The sequence below is a fragment of the Kogia breviceps genome, chromosome 4 (genome assembly GCF_026419965.1).
Source record: "Kogia breviceps isolate mKogBre1 chromosome 4, mKogBre1 haplotype 1, whole genome shotgun sequence".
Lineage (NCBI taxonomy): Eukaryota > Metazoa > Chordata > Mammalia > Artiodactyla > Physeteridae > Kogia > Kogia breviceps.
Window position 1 is genome coordinate 148,603,917 of NC_081313.1, and position 15,819 is coordinate 148,619,735.

The following is a 15,819-nucleotide window of genomic DNA, read 5'->3' on the forward strand; positions in this document are numbered from 1 at the left end:
CACCAGGACAAAGGATAGTCACTGTTGTCTGGAGCACGGATTGCTGGAAGGTACTCATGGAGCGAAAACCTTGACCTTTGTATGTCTCAAGTGAGTGAACGGACGCCAGTCTGCTGACCACGTGGAGAGAGGGGAAGGGGAGATAAGGATGCAGGCCCCAGGTCAACAGGCTGCGGGAGCCACAACTGGCCAGTCTTTAAGATGAAAAGCAAAGTGGACAGACAGGTGTTTTTCCAGCCTTGGGAGATCTGTGTCAGCCTTTGTGGCCTCACGTTCCTTTAGAGCCTCCGCAGTATCCTCCTCCTTCTCCCAAACTGCTTTTGACTATTTTTGTCTTTCACAATGTGACAGCACATAATCATGATCCTACCACCTAAGTGAGAAAGAACAGATTTGCTCCCACGTTGCTTATGTTTACCTCCACACACCGCTTCATCCCCAGCACTGTGGCTCTGTTCTTTGCCTGCACAAGAAACAAAATTGTTCTGTTCCGCGCTAGTCTATGTTTATCTAAAGATCTAATGCTGTCTTGTCACAACTTAGCAGATGCTGGAAGGTTTGGCAAGCCCTTAGGTGAACTATGTGATGTAACAAATAATTAGTCCCTTTTTTCCCCTTTAGAGCTTAAGGAGCCGCTGAGACCCCGTAAAATGGACAAGACCCATTGATAGATGTCCAGCTCTGCCTAAGTCCCTTGCAGGTCTGGCCTTGTATCATTCTGGGATTAATGTTTGTTGTACCGTGTTGTTTGGAAGGAAAATAAAATGAGGAAGATTTTTCTCACATTTTATCCGAATGAACAGAACTAAAAAGTGAAATGCTACTGCGTCTGCAAAGAAATCAATCACTTTAATTGCAAAGAAGATTCCCTGCCTCTGTTAGAAATTGTGCTCTTGGTAATTTAGAATCAGAATCCATGACAGTTTGTGATGAATTGGCTCCTTTTGGGCTAAAGGAGGTAAGAAGTTCTAATTACCCCTGGATTATTCCAGAGTGGGTAAAAAAAAGTAAAAAGTAAAACTAACAAAAAGCATTTCTTATTATAAATAACAATGGAATTTAGTATGCTATTATATCTTCAGACCTACTGTAGAACATGCTGTTCTGTGCTGTCCACTTGAGGCAGGATTCACAGTTTTTCTAACGGGTACAGATCAGTATGCCTGATACTGTGAGCAAATGTTATACTTGAGCTCCACTCTTACCTCTCTCAGGTTATTTTTGGTATTGTGTAAAATGTAAATACATACTGTCAACCTCCAGCATGATACCAGGCACATAATAGAAACCCAATAAATGTTTCACTGTGAGTGGAGTATAAGTTGATAGAATATTTTCGAAGGTTGATTAGGCAGATTAGATTGATTGAAAAATCTTTCAATATTTTTTTCTTTTTTCTTTCTTTCTTTATTTGCGGTACACGGGCCTCTCACTGTTGTGGCCTCTCCCGTCGCGGAGCACAGGCTCTGGACGCGCAGGCTCAGCAGCCATGGCTCACGGGCCCAGCCGATCCACGGCATGTGGGATGTTCCCAGACCGGGGCACGAACCCATGTCCCCTGCATCGGCAGGCAGACTCTCAACCACTGTGCCACCAGGGAAGCCCCTGAAATCTTTCAATATTTTAAGTTTGCATCTCTTTCATTCCAGAAATTCTATGTCTACACATTTATATATAGCTATATACATTTCTAAAGAGGTTCACATTGCAGCCTATCTGTAACAGAGGAAAAAACCAAAAGAACCCCGAAGTGAAAACAACTAAAAGTCCATCAGTATTGCACTGGCCATGTAAATTATGTAATGTGACGCAGCTATTAAACAGAAGAGAATGGATATACGCACAAATTGGGAAAATCACTATACAAGACAGATTGTAGACTAGGTATAGTATGCTGCTCTTCTATAAAATACAGGCTATCCATTACGTAGAAATACTTACATACAAGATGCAACAAGTGTGAACGTAAGCACCTGGGAAATATCTGAAAGAACCACACAAGAAACTGGGAGAGTGGGACAACTTTCCATGTCCCTTATCATGGGAATTCTGAAGGATATACACACGAACTAATGGACCTCTGCTGCCATCGTCCGGCTAAGTGTGGAATTGCAGGCGTCCGAGTTCTCTTTACTAATCAAGCGTCTGAGTCGGCCGCCGTGATGATGTCATCTCGACGGGGGTGGCGCATGCGCAGTAGAAGGAGGTCCGCGAGGTACGTTGGCTTGTACCTAGGCGCCTGTGGTTCGGGTCCTTGTGCTGACACTGGGGGCGCCGCCTTGACGACTTAGGCACTCTTGGTGTTGGGTGGGCGGCATGTTGAGCCAGTGGCATCATGCCCGAGGGCGCTGGGGTCAGGGTCGCGGCTTTTCCGGACGTTCGTCAGCCAAGAGGAAGGAAAGCACATCCCGGAAAGGTAATACACTTGGCCCCTGGGCGTTGCGGGTGGAGCTCAGAGGCCCTGGGCCTGGGCTTTGTCTTTTCTCTCTCCTGTCACTGTTGCCCCCGCGCGCTGCCCCGTCCGCGCTGTGCTAGAGGGTATTGGTCGTCTCGCGGCTCACTTCACAGTAGCTGAAAGCGACGGTGTGTGATGTTCTGATTTCCCCCCATCGTTTTAAACGGGAGGCTCTGGCCATTGCTCCTCGGGTAAAATGCAGAGGGACTGCTTTTGAAGATGGGACTGTCAGTGTTGCGGACACTCCTTAATTACCAAAATAGAATCCCCTTCAATTCCTCAAGCTGTGTTGTTTTGGCACAGAAAATGTGAGTAAGAGGAACTGGAAGTAAGTTTGAGTGAAAAAACGCACCGGTACCGCCGAATTTTCCATCGAAACAGTTGATCTGTGTTGTCTCTAGGAATTATAAAGGGCGTACTGTTGCTTCCTAACCGGTGTCATTTGAGAGATCTACCTCCGTACGTGCAAAAGATTAATTTTGAGACTTTGCTCATGTGTGCAGTAAACCCTTTAATTCCCGAAGACTTTCCTTTCCTCCATGTCATACCCCATAAAGCCCGCTTCAGTTTATCTCCTGAATTTCTTTTGAATCTGTCAACTCTTCCTCAACATCCTAATACTGGACTTGCCTGTTGCAATTAGGTCTTAACTAGCGTCCATATTTCTTGTTTCCTTCCAGTCCATTCTTCACACAAGAAACCTTAACAGCAAGTTGGAGCATTGCTCATAACCATCGCTCCAAAACATTGTTTTGAGAATAGAAAACCAACTCTTGGCCTTCAAGTCTCTGCGTGGTCTAGAATCTTCTCTGCTTCTCTAGCCCCATCTTGTGCCACTTTTGTCCTCACTTTCTATGCTTCAGACACACTGAATTAACCTTAGTTCTAACCCATCTTACAGAAGTCAGTTCAGATATTAGTTTTCACTGTGATTCCTAGCATTAAGGAATTTTGTTATCAGGTTTTGTATGAGGACTAAAAATGAACTGTGAAGTGGAAGAATTGAGTTTAAACTATTTCAGTCAACACGCGTGCATTCATGATACCTTAGAAGTCAACACCGGGCTAGGTTTTATCAGGGATACAGAAGTTGTGGGCGTCTCTGGTTTTAGATATCCCTTATTTGTTGAGACCTTTGCATTGTTTAGTTGTCTTTTATCTGTTTTCAAGATGGGAAAACAGGAACAAGGGAAGTATAGGTTATTAGTAGGTGGGGTTGAATAAGTGGAGCAGCACAATGCAAAGCAGAAAGAGGAGAGAGACCTAGTATAGAGGGATATGATTTCCATTTTCAAGGAGCGTTAATCCTATGCAGGGAGACAGCCTAAGATAAAATTTGCCTAACAAAAACTATATTATTAGGTGGAAAGACTATCTCCCAGGTGGACAGTGGATGCCCTGGGACTCATTGCATTGCTTTCAAAGTTCCTTTAAAATAGGTAAGCGAAATTTAATACCATATGCTTCCAGAAATCTGAATTCACCATATAGAGCCCTGGCTCTCAACCCTGTCGTAGTCCATTTTCCCTTTTTATAGCAAATACTTTTTAATACCTCCTTTACTATCCAGAAATGGAATTCATAGATAAATACAGCCTACTTTGTATTTAATGTAAAAAAAACCAATGGAATGCCCTAACTATAAATAAAGAACAAAATACTTTATAAGAAAGTAATATGTATCTCAGTATGTAAATGTTTGGGGATGACTATACTAGAAATAAAGAAATAGTCAGTTACTTGTACCATGAATGCAATAAACTATGGACTTTGATTGATAATGACGTGTCAGTGTTGGTTCACGAATTCTAACAAATGAAGCACACTGGTATGGCACGTCGATAACGGGGAAGGTTGTGTGGGGTGAAGGAGAGAGGGTATAAGTGGGAACTGTGTACTTTTTACTCAGTTTTCTGTGAATCTCAAACTGCTCTAAAAGTAGTCTACTAATTTAAAAAGAAAAGTGTGTTGCTGGCACTTGAATAACCAAACAGATCAATGGAACAGAGTACATAAATAAGGCAAATACATAAAAGAATATTTAGCAGTGAAAGCCATCCTTCATATAGGTAGATATTCAGGAAGTATTTATGTGTCTATTTACAGGCACTCTGCTTGGAGCTGGCGATACAGTGGTAGGCAAAATTGATGGGGTCCCTGCCTTCTGGGAGTTTACAGTCTGGTTTGGAGACTAACATGAAATAAACAAACATAGAAATAAATGTCTAGAAGTGGGCTTATTTTTTTGTGTCTAATCTCTCTAGGGGAACGGATTGAAATACCGCTTGTAAATTCCAGAGGAGGAAACTTTACTTTGAATCTCATATGTTAGCATCACACGGTTTGAATAAATGGATAATATAATAAAGGATTTTAAACACATGTTCGTTCTTACTTTATTCTTTCTGACAGAGTTTTGAAAAGAATCTTGCTCCAGAAGAATGTTTTTCCCCCTTGGATCTTTTTTTAACAAACTCCAAGAATAGAGTGAAGAACTTGGGCTGACTTAACATATACTCGCTGCTATTACAAGCCAGAGGTAAATGGAACCCATAATTGAAAATGACCTTCTTTCTGATACTGTAATAATTCATAGTATTTCAGTGCTTATCATCTTATGGTAAGGTGAATCTTGGCCTTCTTTCATGGGTTCAAAAAGGGAAGCTAGTGTTTTCCTTAAATACACATTTCTAATTCCTGTTTCAAAATGAGATGAAAGATATGAATTGAACTATCGTATTTGGCAGTAGGCTCTAGATATGCTTAAGAAATTCTATAAGCTTCCATGTTCTATATTTTGAAAATGAAGTAAATTTTAGTAAGAATAGTAGTAGCCTGAAAGGAAAGAAAGGTATGTCCATTATGTCTTTAGCACTTACTTTCAGCAGTAGCCTGAGCATGTTTAAACATCACAGTGAAAGACAATTGTTGTCTAAGTTTTATGCTTTCTTTTCCTAATACCTTCTGATATAGTACAGAAACCCATATAATCTCTTGGCCCATGTAGGACATGCCAGTGCAAAGGAATTATCCTTCTTCTGACCTGTTCCATGGCCTTGGGAGAGAGTAACACTTAATGTTTGTTAATATTTGTATAGCAGTTTGCCATTTAGAAAGTTGTTTCATATCCACTGACTTAGCTAATCTTCACAAGAATCCTTTGCTGTTGAAGTGGAAGTAGTACTGATATCTCCTACTGAGTGCTTACTCTGCACTACGCTCAGAGGATAGACAACTACAGTTACTAATTTTGCAGACGATGAAACTGACTCTTGGAAAAGGAAGAATTGAAATTTCAAATCAGTTATTCCTCTTTTTTATTATTTTTTTAAAATTTATATATATATATATATTTTTGTGGTAGGCGGGCCTCTCAGTGTTGTGGCCTCTCCCGTTGCGGAGCACAGGCTCCAGACGCTCAGGCTTAGCAGCCATGGATCACGGGCCCAGCCGCTCCGCGGCATGTGGGATCCTCCCGGACTGGGGCAGGAACCCGCGTCCCCTGCATCGGCAGGCGGACTCTCAACCACTGCGCCACCAGGGAAGCCCCCTCTTTTTTTATTGTGGTAAAATATACGTAAATCCTATTTATTTTAACCATTTATAAATATGCAGTTCAGTGGCATTAAATACAGTCACAGTGTTGTGTAACCATCACCACTGTCTACAACCCAAACTTTTTCATCATCCTCAACAAAAACTCTGTAACCACCAAACAGTAACAACCCCATTTTCCCTCCCACCAGCCTTTAGTCACCTCTATTCCATTTTCTGTCTGTATGAATTTGCCTGTTCTAGGTACCTCGTGTAAGTTGAATCTACAATACTTGTCCTTCTATGTCTGGCTTATTTCACTAAACCTAGTGTTTTCAAGGTTTATCCATGTTATAGCATGGAACAAAACGCCATTCCTTTTTGGGCTTAATAAATCCCACTGTGTGTATAATGTAGTTTGTTATTCATTGGTTGATTGACACGGGTTGTTTCCACCTTGCAGCTATTGTGAATCATGCTGCTCTGATCATTGGTGTACAGCTATTTGTTCAAATCCCTGCTTTCAGTTCTGTTAGATATGCAGTGTAGGTAGTAGCAGAGTTGTTGGATCATATGGTAGCTGTACATTTAACCTTTAAGAAACTGCCAAACTTTTCTACCGTGTCGTCTTGTTTTTAAACAATTATCACAAATTTTAAACATATACGAAAGTACACAAAATACTGTGAATGTTCCTTGTATACCCATGAACTCATCCAGCTTTAATATTTACCAACTGATGGCTGTCACATTTTATCTATACCCCCACCTGTTTCACCCTATTCCATAGTATCTTGAAGCAGCTCCGAGACAACATGTAATTACATCTATACATATTTGGTATGTATATTTAAAATATAGGACTTGTATTCCTTAGTATAATTTTTTAGTATTAAATACCCAGTGAGTGCTCAAATTGGCAGTTGTCTCCTAAATGTCACAAAAAGTGTTTTTAAGAATTTTGAATTAGATCCAAATAAGGTCCACACTTTGCCGTTGATTTTTAGCTCTCTGAAGTCTTATTTAATCTATAGGTTCTCCCTCCATGTCTCTCACTTTTTTTTCTTCCTTGAATTTTATTTTTAAAGAAACCAGGTAATTTGTCCCATCTAGATTTTGATAATTACACTTCATGTGTGGTTACCATATTCTTCAATCCTTTTATTTCCTGTAAATTTGTCATTGATCAGAATGAAGCTTGCATGTTTTGTTTTGTCAAGACAGTTTCATAGGTGGTGATGTGTTCTTCCATGGAGACATATAATTGTCTCTTTCTGTGATATTAGCAGTCACAGATGATTTATACCTCCATCCATTAATTCAGTTGAGGCTTCAAAAACTGGTGAATTCTGTTGTTCTTTTTTCACTTATTAGCTGGGTATATTTCTATCAGGAGAAGATTCCGTTCATCAGCTACTTGGTTGCCCAGTTGTAGAGGCATGATTCTCTTCTTTTTTTTTTTCTGGTACGTGGGCCTCTCACTTGTGGTCCCTCCAGTAGTGGAGCACAGGCTCCGGACACGCAGGCTCAGCGGCCATGGCTCACGGGCCTAGCCGCTCCGCGGCATGTGGGATCTCCCCGGACAGCGGCACGAACCCGTGTCCCCTGCATCGGCAGGCGGACTCTCAACCACTGCGCCACCAGGGAAGCCCTCTTCTTTTATTTAACAGTTTTCAAAATAATTGATTCACAAATATCCTCCAGTGGTGACCAATTTTTTAAAATTTATTTATTCATATCACCGTGGGCTCCGTTACAGTTATTATTCTGAATGAGGCCCTGTTTTTGGCTAGTTGGAGCTTCTCAGTGACTCCTGATTCCTTTTGATATGACATCAGTTGTTTCTAGACTTTTTCAGTGGTCAGAGCTGGGAGATATGTGTGTTTGTTTTTAATATAAAATATGTCATAGGTTCATACTGCTACTTTCCATTTAAATTCAGAACTACAGAATTTTCATTTATCCTTTTCTGTCTTCTATTGATAGTCTACTTTCTCCCATCCCGAGAATACCAGTTCTCAACAATGCCTGAAATTTGCTCTATTTCCTAATTTGAATCCAAGTTCTTCTGACTCTATTTTACTATTCTACTTAAATCGCAGCCGCTTTGTGGCCCTTGAAATGTAAGATAGAACATAAATGTGGGTAGAACTGTTTATATCCTTTTGAGTTCCATGTGCATTCATTCACATAGATTTGCTTTTCCTTTTGCATGCCTAGTAACTGTCCATTCTGCAGTTTTAATGAAAATCAGGTGATACTTACTGGTTAAAGCAGCTTTGGAAAAAATGGCTCTCATCAGAATGACTGACATACTAAGTTTAATGTACTCTCTTGGTTTCTATTCTGCCTTCTCTGATTAATTATTTATTCTTTCCTGACAAATGAAGTAATACATATTTGCATGGTTTTGCCTTATAGGACTTACCAGAAACTAGTCCTTATTTAAGAATTTGTGCAATTGGGCATCAGGTGCCAAATGATGACACTATTTTTAAATTCCCATGTGCTGTTAATGGGTTTTTGAAAGAAAATAACGATAATGGTGAGTTGTTTCTGTTTTTTCTTCTTTACCTGAACTTTGGTATGCATTTTGAGTGGGGTTGGGGATTTTTAACATTTTTAATAGTTCTGGCATTAGGCCTGTTGTGTTTCGTAACATTAAGGTGGGAATGTCTGATGGTGCTTATAGAGTATGGTGTTTTTCCTGTTTATGGTCACAAACAATTTAATTTAGTTTGGAAAGTGATTTTTGTGAGAAATATGAACTGAACTAGCTTACTTATCTCTTTTTTTTTAAAAAAAGAGATAAGTATATATCTTCCATTTGAGATAAGTATGTATTTTCCATTTGAATGGAAAATCCATAAAAAAGATTAAAATGTTCTTTTGTCCTATTTATTGGTTGAGAGGTGGAAGAAAAGGTTAAGACTCTCAGGTTCTCAGCGTATATTAAAGAGAAAACAAAAAGCAAAGGTTCAGAGTGGGACAGATCCCTAGAAGCAAAACAAAAGAGAGTGGACCAGAAGAGTGGCTTCCTCATCATATGCGTTTAAGATATTTTTGCTGCTTTGTAACTTTGGGTGCAAGTGAGGGAGAACACTACCACCTCTTGTACGTATCTTCAGACAGGAAGAGCTTAAAAGGCTGGTGTTTTCTTGTTTCCGCTTTAAGATCGACTCTCTTGTTAGTGGTTCTTAATAGCGTCTGAATTGTAAGGACCCACTTGCCTTTTTCTAGCATCTAACTGTCAGAAGGAACATGGTATTTGCTGTGTTTTGAGACTGAGGAATCTTTCGTCTTTGGAACACCAGTGACTCACATGAGAAAGTTCATTTTGTCCTCTTTCTAAATTTAGCCTGAGGAGTGAGCACTTTATTAAATAAATCTAACAGACAGTAAGTATTCCGTGTATTTATAAAATGATGGACATATATACATAAAACAGGGAGTAGGGGAGAAGGAATAGAGATGGAGGTGGGAAGATAGGAGATAGGAGGTGAGATAGAGAGGGAGAGACTGGAATTTCAAGATGAATTTTCATTCTGTAACCTGGTTGCTTAATGCAGGTACTAGCTCTTAAACATCTTAAGCCCTATTCACAGATCTTCCCTGTACTTTAGCTTTAAAACTTGAGAGGCTTGTCCTTGCCCGTGATAAGCAGGGTGTCTACAAAGGAGGCAAATTATCTAATTTGTGTAAACTGTAGTCACAGATATGTTACCCCTTAAGATGTTAGGGTGCAGCTGCTGGCCCTCTCACTTCCTCCAGGCTCCTTTGTGTGTGTTCTGTCTGTTCCGTGTGGGCTAGAAGATCCCTACGAGTGCTTGAGAACATGTTTGTAAACCTTGATTGTGCACATATTATACCAAGTGTAGTCCATTGCATATGCTGACTCGTGTGTGGGTGTTCTGCATGCAGTGGGCTAACTTCACCATGCTCTCTGCCACTGCAGTCTCAGGACCTTAGTTATGATCCGTTGGTGGTTTCCTCTGCTCTAAGCCCCTCCCACAGATGCCAGGCTCACTGATAAAGAGGAGGAGACTCTACTATCCACTCCCTAGAATTGGTAGAGACTCGGAAAATAAATTGTTTTAGTAAACACCGAGAGGCTTATAGGTTTGTTGTTACGGCACGTGGATACAGAGGTGACTAGAAGTCTTTGTTCAGTAGCAACTTACAGTTATCTAGGAAGGTAAACATGTAGTGACTATAAAGTAGGTTAATTATAATAAAAGAATCAAGTGCAGCAGGAATAAAGAGGAAAAATCGAGAAGGCCTGACCGAGGACACATCATTTGAACTGGGCTTGGGGGAAGAGGATTTTGCCTGAATGAGGAAAGGACAGCCCAGGTATTGGGAAAAGGTACTAAAGGCACAGGGCTTGAACTTGTGCTCTGGAGGGGCAGCCTCTGGTGTGACTAGAGTGTAGTGTGAAAGGGCAAAGAATTCATACATTCATTTTCAGCAAATATTTGTATAACACCTTCTAAGTTGAATGCACTGTTCTAGGAAGTAGGAAAAGAACAAAGTTCTTGCCCTTACATACTTTACGTTCTAGTGGGGGAGAGAGATAAATAAATAAGTAAATATATGGAGTGTCAAGTGGTGCTAATTCATTGGAAAATAACACAACATGATGAAGAGGTGAGGGCATGTGGTAGGTGATCAGGGACACCTGTTTTATAGACAGACTTATTGGTGTCCACTGTACCCATGGTTTAAACAGGACTGGCTACCTCATCTGCAGGTGAGTTGCCAACCCCAAGAAGCAGACCATGTTTAGATTGTTCTGTTTACAATAGTAATGCAAGCTAATGTAAGCTGAATGCAAAAACTGCAGTCAGAGAAATGTATGAAGTGGAAGGCAATTTTGCCTCCTACTCAGAGGCTGCCACCAGTCATAATTTAGCACATATGTTTTCAGACGTAAAAATGCAGATGTAAGCATATATGATGGTCCCTTGGTATCTGCAGGGGGATTGGTTTTAGGACTCCCCATGGATGCCAAAATCCTCAGATGCTCATTTTACCGTACGTAAAATGGTGTAGTATAATTGGCCTTCCATATCTGCAGGATATGGAACCGTTGGATATACAGAACTGACTGTACATGTGATTCAATGGTATAGTATTCAGACATTTTGGTTTATAATTTAATATATGGTGGACAGCTTCCTAGGAAAATATTTGGAGATGTCATTCTTATTTATTAATTATTATTTTTCCCTCCAGATTTGCTTTATGTAGTTGGATATAAATTAATGAACAAAAATTTCAGCAAGATACATGTAACAATTTAATAGAACCAGATATTCTAATTCTTTGAGTTTTTCTCAAACTCATCATGGGGTCGTAAGAAAATTAACCAACATGCATACTATTACAATTAAATGTCAAATCTGTAACTGCTTATGACATACTAAATTCTTGTATAATGAACTTATGAAGAACCCTTCAAGAGACTTGTGTTTTGTATGTAGAAAAGTGTTAAGAGTCAAATATTCAACTGAATATAAAATAATAAGAAACACTTCTGATTTGTTAGGTTGAGATTGCTTCTCCTTGTAGTAATGAGTGATTTTTTTAGCTACTGTAGTATCACTGAGCTGAACAAATATGTCACCTTTGAGTACATAAGGAAAAATACACACATGCTAAATGGGTAAAACATTCCTAGACCATCTCTACTTCTAACACTTCAGAAGCTTAGAGATTCAGAGTGTTCTTACCTTAATTGCAAGAAAAATATAAAGGAGAAATTCCTTCTTTTTTGAGATCACAACTGTGAAGTCGTGATAATACAAATTCTGCATTTGTGTGTAAAACATGAAACACATTTATCTTAATTCTCCCTGCTTAGAATTGTCAGTCAACTAGCAGGACTTTCCTTCCAAGAAACAGAGACTGAGATGTGTTTTATATGACTTCAGTAACCTCAGCACTACAATAAGAAGACATGCAGTATCCTTTTGTTGTGGTTCAAGACAACAGGGAAGGAGGTCACAGGAAAGAATAAGTCAAAATTCTTACAACTGAGAAACTTTTCTCAGTTTAACCATGGTGCCTCTTTCATTTTTACATAAGCATGGTGGCATAATTCAAGCTCAATAAATCAGAATTCTTAATGTGGAAAATTTACCTTGACTTTTAATTATCACCATATTAACAACCAAAATGATTAGATGAAACACATAAGAAAGGGTAATGTTAAACCCCAATTTACTAGAGGTGGTTTCTCGACACAGTAACTCATTTTTTTAATGAGAAGAGGGACAATGAATCTCGGTTTGCTTACAAGCTAGGAGATCACTTTGAATTCTGCCTTTCTTAACTGCCCGTAGATATCGCACTTGTAACAGGTTATAAATAAACTGGTTTTCAAGCACAGAGCCAGCCCCACCAGTAAGAGTACACTATTTAAGAAGACCTAAGGCAATGAATTCCATTTCCAATGGAAAAAAAGAATCATATGGTCTTGGACAAACAGTTCTGAATGGTTTACTTAACAGTTCCTTAGTAGTTCTTCCTTGCTCATAGAACTTTATGATTTTTTGAGGAGTGAAGCATTCAGCTTTAGTGGATAAATCCTTGTTAGGCTGAGACAATCATTATCCTATCCCTCTTTGCCATGAATTGTCTTATGAATGGTGATATCAATCTGTTTTGGCAAATCAGTAATTAGGGGAAGGCTGTTATTGTGCTTATGAGAATGATATTTTTCTGTGAAAAAAGATAAATAATATGCATTAGGAAAATGAGAATTTGGGCTCTTTTTCTGCTCACTCCTTGTTTTGTGAGAATATGATTCTTGGTTTTACAGCAGCCATCTTGTGACCCTGAGATGATCATATGCCAATAATGGCAAATGGTAGATTAGAAAGAACCAGCAAAGACAGAAAACAGCAACCTCAATAGTAACAACAATCACAGCCAAAGAACAATGGGACCTTAACTTGTGGAGTTCCTATAAAGTAAAAAATAAATGCTCTATGTTTATTCAAAAAAAAGAAGTATGCAAACAAGCATAAAACTAGTTTTTTTGTGCCAGTGTTGTAAAATGTAGCTTTAAATAAAACCTTGACCCAAATGCCAGTAACTTCAGAAAGGAATTTGGGTAGGGGGAAGAAGAAAGTTATCTCACTTAGGAAAAACAACCACTATCTTTATTCTAATCTTCGACACACAAGTTAAACATATGTAGCTGCTGTAACACTTTACACAATTCCTATGTACTGGAGCAATAACAAGATCTAAATACAATTATATTTTTAAACACTGGGTGAAGGCTTTACATAAAAATAGCATCCTACTTTTCCCCCTAAATTTCTAAAAGATCACATACTTTTCCCCAACATCTGCAGCCGTTCAGGAATTTTTAGGAAACTTTCATGCATGATCTTAATTCCCAATCCCTGGCCCTTTGGGCTCAACGACAAAAGATCAAAACCAGCAAAAATGATGGTTCGCTTGAAGTCAGGTGAGAGACACTGGCTCAGTTAGTCTCGTAGGACAGAAGCAGTGCTGCATCAACTGTCTCCATGCAGGAGGGGCACGTGAAGGGTCTCATCAGCCAGTCACCGGTACAGCCCAGGTGATCTGCGTACACAGCAGTAATCAAATTGGGTTTGCATAAACAAAGTCCATCATAAAGATCCCACACTCCCAGATCTTTAAAAAAAATATTTGTTTTATTTGATTAATTAATTTGTTTGCACCGTGTCTTACTTGCAGCCGGTGGGCTCCTTAGTTGTGGCATGCAAACTCTTAGTTGCAGCATGCCTGTGGGATCTAGTTCCCTGACCAGGGAATGAACCCGGGGCCCCTGCTTGGGAGTGTGGAGTCTTTACCCACTGCACCACCAGGGAAGTCCCCCGGATCCTTTCTTCTGATCCATTTCTTCCAGGGTCATAAACTCCTTCAGGCTGATGCTGTTTGAGGCCTATTCTTTGAGCTATCCTAATTTGTTCCTCTCAGTTGAGTGGCTAGGCATGTCTGGCTAGGTGTTGGATGATAGACCCAAACTGGAACTTGATCCAGATATGGCAGTAGCGGCTCCTGATCCAGCTCCGTCCCCTTGCCAAAGCTAGCCCAGTCAGACTGAGACTTGTGAGGCATGGAGATGTGATCCGAAGTGGGGGAATTAAGGCAGTTCCCCATCTTCCGGGGCTTGAGTGTGTGATCTTGTGTTGTGTGCTGTTTTGACAGTCTTCCAACCTCATTCTTTTTTAAAAATAATTAATTAACTAATTAATTTTATTTATTTATTTTTGAATTTTTAAAACTTATTTATTTTTTATACAGCAAGTTCTTATTAGTTATCTATTTTATACATATTAGTGTATATATGTCAATCCCAATCTCCCATTTCATCTCACCACCACCGACCCCCGCCCTGCCCCACTTTCCCCCTTGGTGTCCATACGTTTGTTCTCTACATCTGTGTCTCTTTTCTGCCTTGCAAACCGGTTCACCTGTAACATTTTTCTAGATTCCACATATATGCATTAATCTACAATATTTGTTTTTCTCTTTCTGACTTACTTCACTCTGTATGACAGTCTCTAGGTCCATCCACATCTCTACAAATGACCCAATTTCATTCTTTTTTTTTTGTGGTACGCGGGCCTCTCACTGTTGTTGCCTCTCCCGTTGCGGAGCACAGGCTCCGGACGCACAGACTCAGCGGCCATGGCTCACGGGCCCAGCCGCTCTGTGCATCAGGGATCCTCCCAGACTGGGGCACGAACCCGTGTCCCCTGCATCGGCAGGCGGACTCTCAACCACTGCGCCACCAGGGAAGCCCCAATTTCGTTCTTTTTTACCACTGAGTAATATTCCATTGTGTATATGTACCACATCTTCTTTGTCCTTTCATCTGTCGATGGGCATTTAGGTTGCTTCCATGACCTAGCTATTGTGAATAGTGCTGCAGTGAACAATGGGGTGCATATGTCTTTTTGAATTATGGTTTTCTCTGGGTATATGCCCAGTAGTGGGATTGCTGGATCATATGGTAATTCTATTTTTAGTTTTTAAGTAACCTCCATACTGTTCTCCATAGTGGCTGTATCAGATTACATTCCCACCAGCAGTGCAAGAGGGTTCCCTTTCCTCACACCCTCTCCAGCATTTGTTGTTTGTAGATTTTCTGACGATGCCCATTCTAACCGGTGTGAGGTGATACCTCATTGTAGTTTTGATTTGCATTCCTTTAGTAATGAGTGATTGTTGAGCAGCTTTTCATGTGCCTCTTGGCCATCTGTATGTCTTCTTTGGAGAAATGTCTAGTTAGGTCTTCTGCCCATTTTTTGATTGGGTTGTTTGTTTTTTTAATAGTGAGATGCATGACCTATTTATATATTTGGGAGATTAATCCTTTGTTGATTCATTTGCAAATATTTTCTCCCATTCTGAGGGTTGTCTTGTGGTCTTGTTCATAGTTTCCTCTGCTGTGCAAAAGCTTTTAAGTTTCATTAGGTCTCATTTGTTTATTTTTTTAAGGCTGCATTGTTCCTTTGCTTATTGATGAACATATAAAAGTCAGAAGTTTTTGATGTTATAAAACATCCAAGTAATGAACATTCCTGTGTGAACATCTTTGAATATATATGCTTTGTCTCAGTTAACTTCACTCAGAATTGGACTTCTGCATCAAAGAGTTTATGCCCTTATGCCTTCTGTGGATGTTGCTACACTGTACCAATTTATGGTTGTTCATGCAGGAAATACTTATTGAGCATCTGTTATGTTTAAGCACTGTGCTGGGTGCTAGCAAAACGACTTGTGAAATTCTGTGAGTGAAGAGACTTGACCTGCCCTTTGTGAAT

General features: G+C 39.9%; 1 long non-coding RNA gene and 1 pseudogene across 3 annotated transcripts in view; one reads left to right on the forward strand and one right to left on the reverse strand.

The window, feature by feature from the left end:
• Window positions 1-2,194: 2,194 nt before the first annotated feature.
• Window positions 2,195-15,819, forward strand: part of LOC136794088 (uncharacterized) — a 50,401-nt gene continuing 36,776 nt past the window's right edge. For 2 of the 3 annotated variants that reach the window (XR_010840386.1, XR_010840388.1), the window contains exons 1-3: window positions 2,199-2,416; window positions 4,868-4,994; window positions 8,411-8,534. This is a non-coding gene — a long non-coding RNA (uncharacterized lncRNA). Of the gene's footprint in view, window positions 2,417-4,867; window positions 4,995-8,410; window positions 8,535-15,819 lie in introns of all 3 variants that reach the window. The other variant, XR_010840387.1, reaches the window with a different exon arrangement.
• LOC131755492 (RING finger protein 11-like) lies at window positions 13,485-14,149 on the reverse strand (annotated as a pseudogene).